At 36.1% G+C, this 12,228-nt stretch overlaps 1 protein-coding gene across 8 annotated transcripts in view; it reads right to left on the bottom strand.

Moving 5' to 3' along the window:
* Positions 1–12,228, bottom strand: part of DMD (dystrophin) — a 2,142,101-nt gene that overhangs the window by 1,956,246 nt on the left and 173,627 nt on the right. The window lies entirely within an intron of this gene.

The raw sequence follows: 12,228 nt of genomic DNA, 5'->3' as shown, positions 1-12,228 counted from the left end.
GGCACACCACGCTGATCCGAAGGCAGGAACCAGGTGCTTCTCCTGGTCTCCCATGGGGTGCAGGGCCCAAGCACTTGGGCCATCCTCCACTGCCTTCCCTGGCCACAGAAGAGAGCTAGCCTGGAAGAGAGACACCCAGGACAGAATCCAGCGCCCAGACCGGGACTAGAACCCCGTGTGCTGGCGCCGCAGGTGGAGGATTAGCCTATTGAGCCGCGGTGCCGGCCAAATATGTGAGTTCTTAAGGCAGGAGGATCCTAAAACCCCAAAGTTTCTAGTACCTCTTTTCATCCAAAGTCGAGAAATTTCAAATAAAAATGCAAATGATACTCTTCATGGCTTAAATATACATACTGAAAGAAAAAATCCCCAAGGATTTTTAAGCCATGTTTTTACAGTAAAAATGTATTAAGAACAGCTTTACAGAATTCATGCTTCTAAAATTATCTTTTTTCCTCAGCTACAAATTAGTATTGAGTCAAATGGACAGAAAGATAATCAATCTTGAGTTACTAAAAATTTTTTTTTCAAAGCCAAAGCCTATTGTTGAATTATTGTCAATACAATCATATTAATCATATCCAATAGATAAGTCTGTCTATGATATATTTAAAACTGGGAAATTTCATATTTTATTTATTTGGGTCAGAATAACCATTCTGATATACCCTGGCAAAGAAATTTGTTCTTGTATTATTTTTCAGTATGAAATTGCCATTGCTTCTCTTGAAAACAGATAATAATAATAGCTTTTCCATAAGAGATGGATGTATGCACTAAGAATATCTATTTATCTTTAAATCACAACATAATCATTGAGTAGATGCTTTTAATCAGTCTGAGAAATAATGGAGGATAAACAACAGATTTTAGACTATATTCTTAAATGAAAAATCCTGTAGCATCACAAAATACATTCTTATTTAAATGTGTTATTCCCACAGGTCACATATACATGGCAATGGTAACATCGGCATTATCTATATGATGCACAGTAAATCACAATTATAACACTGAAGGCTTCCATTTATTGACAAGTGTGGATAAATAGAAATAGTGATAATTTTCAGATCTAACTTAACCTGTTTTGAATCTTTTGACTTCCACAAATTCCCTACACTCTTGAAAAATTGTAAGAAACGGAATATTTCCCATGGTAAAATGTAACCATCTCCACTTTCTGCAGAAATACTGGTCTGTACATCTAGTTCTCAGTAGTATATATATATATATATGTTCATACATTCCTAGAAGAAAATGACACCATTTTCATGCATACTTTTTTTTTAATCTGCCTGTGTATGCATATCTTCTCCATCAGCCATCAGAGTACATGAGTCTGTTATGGTTTGAACATGGTTTGTCCCCACCAAAACGCACCTGATACTTCAATCCTCAATGTGGGAGTGTTGGGAAGTGGGGTCTGTTGAGCAGTATTCAGCCATGGAAGCAGAGCCCCAGTAGTGAGCTTGTAGGACATAATGAGTTAACATTCTCTCCAGGGGACTGTATTATTTGGTTACAGAGCAAGGTTTCCTCTTCTGTTTCCCCACTTCTACATGTGCCCACTTGCCCTTCCTCCTTCTACCATTAAAATCACACCAGAAATTGAACTGATTCCAGTGCCATGCTCTTGGGTTTCTAGAACTGTATGCTAAATAATTTTCTTTCCCTATAAGTCACCGTATCTCAGGTATTTTATTATAGCAACAGAAAATGGACTAAGACACAATCCTTTGAAAGCATATATTCAGAAATCTTTTAAACAGATTCAATGACCTTCATCAAAAGCTGAATAGGAGGCCATTTGAAGAGGGTTGTTCCAGAAGCTTTTAAGTGAAAAACGGGCAGTAAAACAATATTTTTATACTTTTCAATTAAATGTACAAAGAGTGATTTTTAGACAGGCCTTGAAGGCAGCACAGAAACCTTGACATTATGTGCAAAATTTTATGCATCTGCTGTATAAACAGCACTAAATACGAGTTTCAACTTCAAGCATCTTTACTAGATATCCTCTCTTCCTCTGTTGCCTTTAACACAGGAAAATATGTCTCCAATGAATTAACTGCTAATATTTTACTTTAATATTTTACTTTGGTATGGTCTCATGTAGCTTCTTTAACAAGATAAATTTTTTTAAATTTATTTGACAGATAGAGTTAGACAGTGAGAGAGAGACACAGAGAGAAAGATTTTCCTTTCGTTGGTTCACCCCCCAAATGGCCGCCACGGCAGGCGCTGCGCCAATCCAAAGCCAGGAGGCAGGTGTTTCTTTCTGGTCTCCCATGCGGGTGCAGGCGCCCAAGCACTTGGGCCATCCTCCAATGCCTTCCTGGGGCACAGCAGAGGGCTGGGCTGGAAGAGGAGCAACCGGGACTAGAACCCAGAGCCCATATGGGATGCCAGCGCCACAGGTGGAGGATTAACCAAGTGAGCCACGGCGCCGGCCTCAACAAGATAAATATTAACATAGCTAATTATATTATTAAGTATAAAATATTAGTGCCTTTTTATAATGTTGCTTTACATATATCATCTTGATCAATACATACTTAATTTGTTATACATAAAAATTCAAATTCAGAAGGAGTAAAGTTAGCAAGTAACAGAAATGAACTTGACATAGATTATCTCAAGTCAAGTCCATGCTTTGTCAAATTAATTACATATTGCTCATTTACACTGTAATTATATAATTACTAATATGGAATGCCATAAGGTAATCAGTTACAAAAGTTGAACATATTAACACAAGTGCAAAATAACCATTAATTCAAAGTCTTTATTTGTATCAACCCTTGGGGGTTCCATGTGTGCTGTAATCTATGTGAATGATATCCTGTAATTTTACAAAGCAAAACCTACATAATCTCCCTGAACTTATCATGAAGTGCATATTTAACATTCCTTATGATGCTTGTTTAGTTAGTTGTCAATATTTTAAATAATAATACTATACTTATTAAGTAATTCAATTTTATCATATGAAAAATGAAAATATTTTAACATCTGAAAATTAATCCAAATTGTTTTGTTTACACATTTCAATCCACATGGATGTGTTTCACATAAGAATGATAATATGGTTTTTTAATTTATTTTATTCTAAATATTATATGGGCTGTTCTTTCCTTTTGCTTGCTACTAGAGTTTACACCATAATGAATATCTTTGTGTGTTATTTTTCAGTTATAGGCTCCCAGAGGATCAATTATTGGATCAAAATTATGGAAATCCTTTTAACTTTTACTAAATATTAATATATTTCTTTTCAATTATAATACACATTCTTACTGGTACCAGAAAGAGATGATGAGCTTCTGCATTGTAACCTCAGTGGCAGGTGTGCTGTTGGTAGGTTTGTTGCTTTTAAGTGATTACTGCTTTATTAGATATAGGAGATACTCTGTTCACTTTAACTTGATTATTTTATTATTAATAAAGTAGAACACGCTTCATGTATTTATTCTATCTGCTTTTTACCTTTCTCAACATACTTGTTTGTATTCTCTGCTCATATATTTATTGCATGCTTGATATTTTCAAATTAATTGGAGTAAGATTACTATAAATCAGTAGTTCTTAAACATTTCAAGTCATGGACTCCATTTGATTATCTGATTAAAGAAATAAATAGTCTACTAAAGAATACCTACAGACACATTTGTATATAGGTTCATGGAGTTGATTGACCTCTCTACAATACCATAAGATCCAAGCTAGGCATCACTATCGTAAATTAAAGTTATTTGTTCTTCTTAATCAATAAATGAACATTTACCCAACTGTGAGATTCCTTTATTCAAGATATTTTTATTTTGCTAAAGTTATAATTCTTTTAAAAATATGTATTTATTTGAAAGACACACACGTGAGCATACACACACACACACAGGGAGAGAGAGAGAGACAGAGACAGAGACAGACAGAGACAGAGAGAGAGAAAGATATATCCCATCAGCTGCTTCACAAATGGTCACAATGACCAAGGTTGGGCCAGGTTGGAGCCAGGAGCCAGGAGCTTCATCTAGGTCTCCCACATGGGTGCAGAGGCCCAAGCACTTTGGTATCTTCCACTGCTTTCCCAGACCACAGCAGAGAGCTGCACTGGAAGAGGAGCAGCCGGGACTAGAACCTGCACCCATGTAAGATGCCAACACTGCAGGCAGAGGTTTAACCTTATATGCCATAGCGCCAAGCACCTAAATGTCACACTTTTATACATTAGAATCCACATATTTCCATTGTTATTTCTCAGATCTTCTATAAGTTGACAATGTTAAATATGACCACTTTTATACCCAGAGTTAAAGTTAATTATACATATATCATCATACATAAATTATATAGACCAGTTTGATAATTGAACAAGATGTATATTATTATATACATAGTCTAGTAAAGTATATTAATTAAAATTGGCTACAAAGCAAATGAGAAAAGAATAAAGTAAAATCTGCTTTCTTAGGAAGTAATGACCTACATGCTACTGTCTAGTCAACTCAAGTAGCATATACTCTATTTCATTTACTCTAGGGTTTGTTTATAACTTATTTTCTTTTACTAATAAAAATATGCATGGGCATATTAATGTGAGAAGCAAAGAAAAAAATCTCTCAGAAAAATGTACTTGAAACTGTTTCCTAGAGATGTCAAGGAGTGAAGAACTGCTACTTCATAAATTGCAAAAAGTGACCAACATTTTATTTAATTCTCTCTATGGAGAAAATTTATATAAACTTACCTCTCTACCATGACATAAAAGTGGTATTTCTTCTCAGAATTAATTAATTCCTTTTAATAAAGTTATTTTTAATTCAATATACCTGGCCCTTCATATTTTTTAAGATTAGTGCAGCAACCTTTTACCCTGTTATTAACTTTTATATTCCTGAGACCCACAGGAATATAAATGTGGAATACATTAAGTTGTGATATTCATGATTCACAAGAGCAAGTTATTGCAGAAAAATGATATTGAACAAGCTGAGAGAACAATAAATCACAGGAACTGGCTCCCAGTCTCAGTGTAGGACTTAAAAATATCCAGGTCTCACTCTCCTTATCTGTAACATGAGGATATTAATTGATTTTTAATTCAGGGAGCTATTTTTAAGATATAAAGAAATCATTTGTGTAATACTTTGTAGAAAGATTATTTACAGATTATTTACTATGTGCTGGTCACTGCACTAGTTGCTGAGAATATAAATAAGACTCACTTTTTGGCAAAGTTCACAACCTAGCAGAAAAAATACACATCATAGATAAATGAAACATTTTGTATGAGCAAGAATATATATATTCAAAGGGCATTAGAGGAGCACAGAGGAACAGCTATGTAGCCGCAGGGGTGTTAGGGAAGCTGAGTATAGAAGGATGAGTAAAATTAAGGATGGAAAAAAGTAGGAAAGAAAACATGAATCTTGCTGAGCAGATAGCAAGGTCAAAGGTCGGGTGTTAAAAAATCCAAAGTGCATGTTCTTCATGATATGCAGTTTCATTTTGTTGCATTCTAATATGTGAGCAGGAGAGTGGTGGCATCGATGAAACTGCAAAGGGATTTGAAAGCTCGACAATGAAGTCTCCATGACATGACCCCATATCTGCTATCAGATAGAAAACATAATTGAAGGCATCGGAAAACTGTTCTATAGACACTAAAAAATATCCTCATTACACAGAGCAATTAATCCTAAAATGTGTCACAGAAGCATTTTTTAAAATGGTATTTCCTTGAGTGTTAGTATGTTAATTGAAGATCCTTATTACTTATGTGACATAGAAAACATAAGTTTAGGAGTATAAGGGAACATTAACATTATAATCATTTAGAATTATATGTATAAAAAATACAAAGCGGCATAGAGTTTGTCTCACTAAAAATGGACTGTGAAGTAATATGGGAGAGCTATTAGGGTCAGACTATTCTCTGCTTGCACACAAACGAGAAAAGAGGAAATGAGAAATATGTAAGATTAATGGTAAACATTAGATAAGGTTATGTGATATTCTGGAGCATTACGAAGAAAGGACCCAAACTCAGAACCTATTTAGAAAATGGATTTGCCATACTATTAAGGCTGCAAAATGCCAATGCAGAGTGGAGGAGTTTGCAGAGGAAAACGGTACGAAAAATGCTTTCCATTAAATCGGAGAAATAGCCTTTAATTATAGGATTTTAGATTTTTAGGGTCCAAGATGATGCAAGTGGTCAGTTTATAATTAAGAAGCCTAAAATAATTAAACTGCCACACAAGTAACAGAAAATGATTAGTGACAAAGAGGTTTCCTTATTTCCCTTTCACTCTCCAATCAATGCAGTGCAGTTTTCACTGTTTATCATCTTACAAAAGTTGGTCTTCATAATATCATCTACATGCTTTCTCATATCTTGATCACAACTATTATATTCCCAGTTCCCAGCACTTAGACTAGAATGTGTTACATAGTAATGCTCAAAAAAAGTGTTTAAAGCTAATAAGGATCAGATTTACTGTTCAGTTCTCTTATTTTTCTTCTCTACACTTATTAATTTTATTAACCTGTGGTAAGAAGAATAATGTTTTCCAAAGATGTCAACATCCTAATGCCTGGTATTTGAGGAGAAATCATTTTGGATAGCAACAAGAAATTATGGTTGCAGGTGGAGCTAGACTGACTAATCCACTAAGTGCTGAAGGGGTGATTATCTTGGATTATATACTTGGGCCCAATGTAATCACAAGGATCTGAAAGGTGGGTAGAACGAAGCATAAGAAGGAGAACCACATATGAGAAAGACTTGGCCCAATACTGTCATTTTGGAAGATGTAGGAAAAAGTTCATAAGCCAAGGAATCTGAGCTGTCTCTAGAAAATGGAGAAGACAAAGAAGTAGTTCCTTCCGAAGCCACACAGCCTCGTAAGCACTTGATTTTAGCCTAATCAATTTCCAACCTGACAAATTTCTTTGAAAATAAATTTGTATAGTTTTAAGCTGTTATATTTGTTGAAAATTTTATATCAGCAATAGGAAATTAATACATAAGGTTTAAGGTTATTAAGTCTAGTGATAAATATATCTTGATATCTACTAGGTGGTAGAAATCCAGTTCTGAAAGAGATAATGTTCATGTCCTTTTGGCACCATAGCTTAGTGAGAGAGTAGACACAAAAAAGAAAAGTAGATACAGATGTAAAGACCCCTGATAAAGAAAATGCAGGATTCTATCATAATTATGTATTAAGAGAACTAACTTGAAAAATCCAGTGGTACCTTGAGGAAGTGAAACCTCAATTGAGTTCTGAAAATTAATTGGGAGTAGAGAAGAAACATGGCAGGAAGAGAGAGCTCCAGACAGTACAAAGGACAGGTGCAGCTGTGAGGACATCAGAGACCGAGCATGTTCCTTTGCAGAACTAGAGAAAGGGGAGGAGGATAAAAGTGGCAGACATGACTCCAAAAAAGGTAAAATAAGCATCACTCATTTCATAAAGATCCTTAACACTTATCCAGAAGACAGAAACCAAAGCAGACTTTAAAAAAAAATTACTCCTTTATTTTAAGGTCAGAGTTACAGAGAGAGGGAAAGAGAGAAGGAAGGATCTTCCATCTGTTGGTTCACTCCCAGATGGCCCCAACACTCAAGGATTAGCCAGGCCAAAACCAGGAGCCAGGAACTTCATCCAAGTTTCCCTGGTGGATTACAGGGGCCCAAACACCTGGACCATTTTCTGCTGCTTTTCCCAGGGTACTATCAGGGAGCTGGATTGGAAGCAGAGCAGCCAGGACTTGAACCAGCAATATGGGAAGTCAGCATCAAAGGTGGCAGCTTTACCCACTATGCCACAATACCACGCCCCCAAAGCAGACTTTAAGTAAGGGTATGTGAATATCAGGTTTGGATCTCACAGTATGCACAATATTGTGGAAAATTTGACTGTAGACACAACGACCAATTAGCTGATTATAGTTATAATCCATGTGAGAAGTGGCCATGGCCTTTATTATTTCATTGCAGTGGGGCTGGAAAGAAGTAGATGCATGCAAGGCATATTTAAGAGATACTATTGATAAGAACCAATTATTTTCTGAGGATATAGGGAAGCTGGAAAAGGGACATCAATGAAAGTATTCAGAATGAAGTGTAAAGATGCCAGGAAGAAGAGGGCCTGGTTGTGGGTAACTAATGAGGGCATAGGAACCATCAGGAGTGATCATGGGAGTCTGAAGAAAATGTATGAATCTGAATTGAAAATAAAGATGTGGGAGACACAAGTCAATACGCATGCAGTAACTGAAACCTCTAGAGCAAATGACACTACTAAGAAGAGTGCAAAAACTTTCTGATTTTCGAAAATACCACTATTTCTTACTTTTACTCCCAACATAAGAGCTCCTTCATCATCTGGTACACGGACTTACAAGTATTTGCCATTCAGCGTGGCAATGTAGGCATTCACTGAGGGTCCAGTATATCGTTCATCTTTTTTTTTTTTTTTGGTCTGCTATGTTTACTCTTCCTAAGAGAACCTCAGCCATCACTATGCATTAATACTGCTGATACTTCACTCCATATTTTTCATCTTGAGTAATGTCCTTAGCTTTAAACTGGCATAACTGACACTAGTTAATACCGCCCTCCACCTAAATGCACTGCAGATACATTAACAAAATCATTCATCTTCCCCAACAAATCCATCGATCCTAGTCTTCCTGTCAATAAATGGCATCATCATCCATCTAGTAACCAAATAATAACTCTTGAGTCATTATGCAAGCTTGAGAAATGCTTGGCTTGAGGTTAAAGGCCAGACTATTTAGAATGGCATATAAAGACCTTTACAATTTTACTCCAATATACTTTTGTAAATTTATTATTTATCAAGTATGTTGGCAGCTAAGGAATATTCAAAAAGTTCATGGAATTATACATTATGACAAAACCATGAATGGAAGTAAACAATGTTTGCAGCAAAACACTCATCTTTTAATTCTACTTTCTCCATGAGCTGTTTGAAGTATACTCACCTGTACCAACAATTCTGTACTAGCCACACAAGTCAAATTTCTCCATGAACAACTCATATACTTTTCTTAGTCATTTGTTCATGCAGTCTCTAGAACATGACTTGATGTCTCTCATTGTGATAATCTAGTTCAAATGTGAGCATTTTCACACAATCACTTTTATCTCCCAGACATAATTCATCATTCAATTCCGATGTATACATGCAGATATATTGCCATTTTTTCTAATGGTACATACCATATTTTTATACACACATATAGAAATACTTTAACTGAATATATTCATTTATGTAACCACAAAAATATGATACAATATATTACTCTTTTCAATAAGGCAGCCCAAATGACACTCATTACCCTCTTGGAGGACTATTAAGGCTTTATAACTCCCAGTAATCTTACTTGGGATATTCAAGAAGAAATATGTACTTAGCAAGGGTGTGTTCAATAAATCAAATAGTTAATCAATAGTGTAATTAAATCTCATATTACCTAAGTCTTAGGCCAAGGCATTTTCCCTCTACTTTATGACACTGCTCCAACTACTCTGGTAATTATAAGCCTTCTGTTTTAATAAATTCATTTCCTATTATATCTATTAGACAGCCATTAGGCATAAAACTACTTTTAAATATCTTCTCCCAAAATTTGGCCTTGGAATCAAAGTATGTCTAATTATTTCCATCACTATAGGGAATGAAAAATTGAGATAGATAGTATTTCTTGCAAATAAATCGGTCTTGATTTCTCTGGGAGAATTACATTCTGTAATATGATGCCTTATCTCTCATGACTCTTGTGACTCCTTACAATGTAACACACTAAGGATGATCCGTCTGACTCTTTCCCTCCACCAGAAACAATACTTCTTTCTCATGTAGGTCAGTTACTTTTTATTGTAGAGAGTCGATGAAGCCAGTAAACAATCCAAACAAAAGTCATATTGAATAAAATTTCCCTCACATCCCCTGTCACTTAGTTATAGAATATAGTGTATATTAGCAAATTGGAGTTAGAGTCAGAACCTTAAATAATCACACAGTTGCAGCTCTATAAAAATAACAATGTCATATATAGTAAAAAACAGTAGATAAATATTTTAAAATATTTTATGTTTAATTTTAGAAGTTGCCACAAAATAGGACATAGCAGTATACAGAATTCCAATAGCATATGAATAGCTATGAAGTGGCTAAAGTTGGAAAAGTGGAGTGTTATATGGTAGATTACACAAAAGATTCATTCTTGTTCCCTTAAAATGCCATGAATCAGATAAAATACAGATAGTGGGTTAATGCAGTCATTCCAAAATTCAAAAGCCTACATTCAAAACCCAACTCAGCTCTCACTATTGTGATGACCTTGAGCACATAATTTAAGTTTTCGGAGTCTCACTGAGTTCATCTGTATCATGAGATTAACAATGATACAGAATTGTGAAGACTGCATGTGACACAGTAATAATGCATATTAATATTGAAAAACTTGAAGTATAGGGAAAACCTGTAAACCTTTATATCCAAATGTATCAAATTCTTGGATCCAGTGCTGTAGCACTGCTAGCATGTTAAATCCCTGGCCTGAAGCACTGACATCCGTTATGGGCACCAGTTCTAGTCCCAGCTGCTCCACTTCGGATCCAGCTCTCTGCTATGGCCTGGGAAAGCAGTGGAAGATGGCCTAAGTCCTTGAGCCCCTGCACGCATGTGGGAGACCCTGAGGAAGCTCCTGGCTCCTGGCTTTGGATCGGCGCAGCTCCGGCTGTTGCGGCCATCTGGGGAGTGAATCAGCAAATGGAAGACCTCTCTCTCTGTAACTCTTTCAAATAAATAATTTTTTTTTTTGACAGGCAGAGTGGACAGTGAGAGAGAGAGACAGAGAGAAAGGTCTTCCTTTGCCGTTGGTTCACCTTCCAATGGCCACTGCGGCCGGCACGCTGCTACCGATGCACCGCGCTGATCTGAAGCCAGGAGCCAGGTGCTTCTCCTGGTCTCCCATGCGGGTGCAGGGCCCAAGCACTTGGGCCATCCTCCACTGCAGTCCCCAGGCCATAGCAGAGAGCTGGACAGGAAGAGGGGCAACCGGGACAGAATCTGGCGCCCTAACTGGGACTAGAACCCGGGGTGCCGGTGCCACAGGCAGAGGATTAGCCTAGTGAGCCGCTGCACTGGCAAAATAAATCTTTACAATAAATAAATAAATAATTCCTGTGAATCTTATATATAAGTTGTATTACCCCATAAAACAGACATATTTTCTAGGTGGCTGTCATATTAATGATTACTGAGATTTTTACAGTGTTTATAAATATGCAGAAGCTAGTCTTCTTGATTTGAAAGATTAAAAAATATGAAAACATAATAAAAATTATACCTCCTCATGTTCAAAAGAATGAAATATGATTTTAGTAATAATGGCAATATTGACTTTCTGTAGTGCATTATAATTTACAAAGTGATTTCAAGCATCTCGTTTGAACATGAATATGTGGGTGTAGATTTGTTAGGGTAAAAATAAGTTACTATTAATTAGTACAAAGACATGAAATACACTTGGGTAGTCTGTCAAGACAAGGATCACTTATTTTGTTAAAATAATAATAATGGACTAATTATGAGAAAATAAGGTCAGTGTCTGTATTCTAATTTGGAGGTAAAATTAAATACCTGGATACGGTGGCAGAACCACTAACTAGATACCTGTTTCCATACCACAGCCTAGTCAATTATGTTTTTAAAATATCCTACTTCTCCATTGGACATCTTAAAAAGAACATTATAATGTGGTATATGTCAATTTTAATGGCCTACAAAGTAGTTTTTTTAAAAAAATAAAAAGGAAAGCATTCAGCCAAATGTGCACAATAGCCATTTCTAAAGGTCTTGTTAATAAGCTGCTTTTAAAAAAAAGGTCAAGCAGAGGGCCCTTTTGTAGGTTTTTTACAAAGGGCTATTTAAATCACATGACATTATTTGCTCAACCTTTGCTATGGAGTGAGTATTAAGAAAAAGATATAGTAGGGGCCATGTTGTGGCACAGTGGGTCAAGCCACCTCTTACAATACCAGCATCCCTTATCCGAGTGTGGATTTGAGTCTGGGCTGTTCCACTTCAGATCCAGCTTCTTGCTACAGCATCTGGGAAGGCAACAGAAGCTGGGCAAGTGTTTGGGCTCCTGCTACCCACATGTAAGACCTGGATGGAGTTCCTGGAT

Source organism: Lepus europaeus, chromosome X, assembly GCF_033115175.1.
Source record: "Lepus europaeus isolate LE1 chromosome X, mLepTim1.pri, whole genome shotgun sequence".
Lineage (NCBI taxonomy): Eukaryota > Metazoa > Chordata > Mammalia > Lagomorpha > Leporidae > Lepus > Lepus europaeus.
Note: the sequence above shows the minus strand (reverse complement) of the source record. Positions and strands in the feature narration are given on the sequence as shown.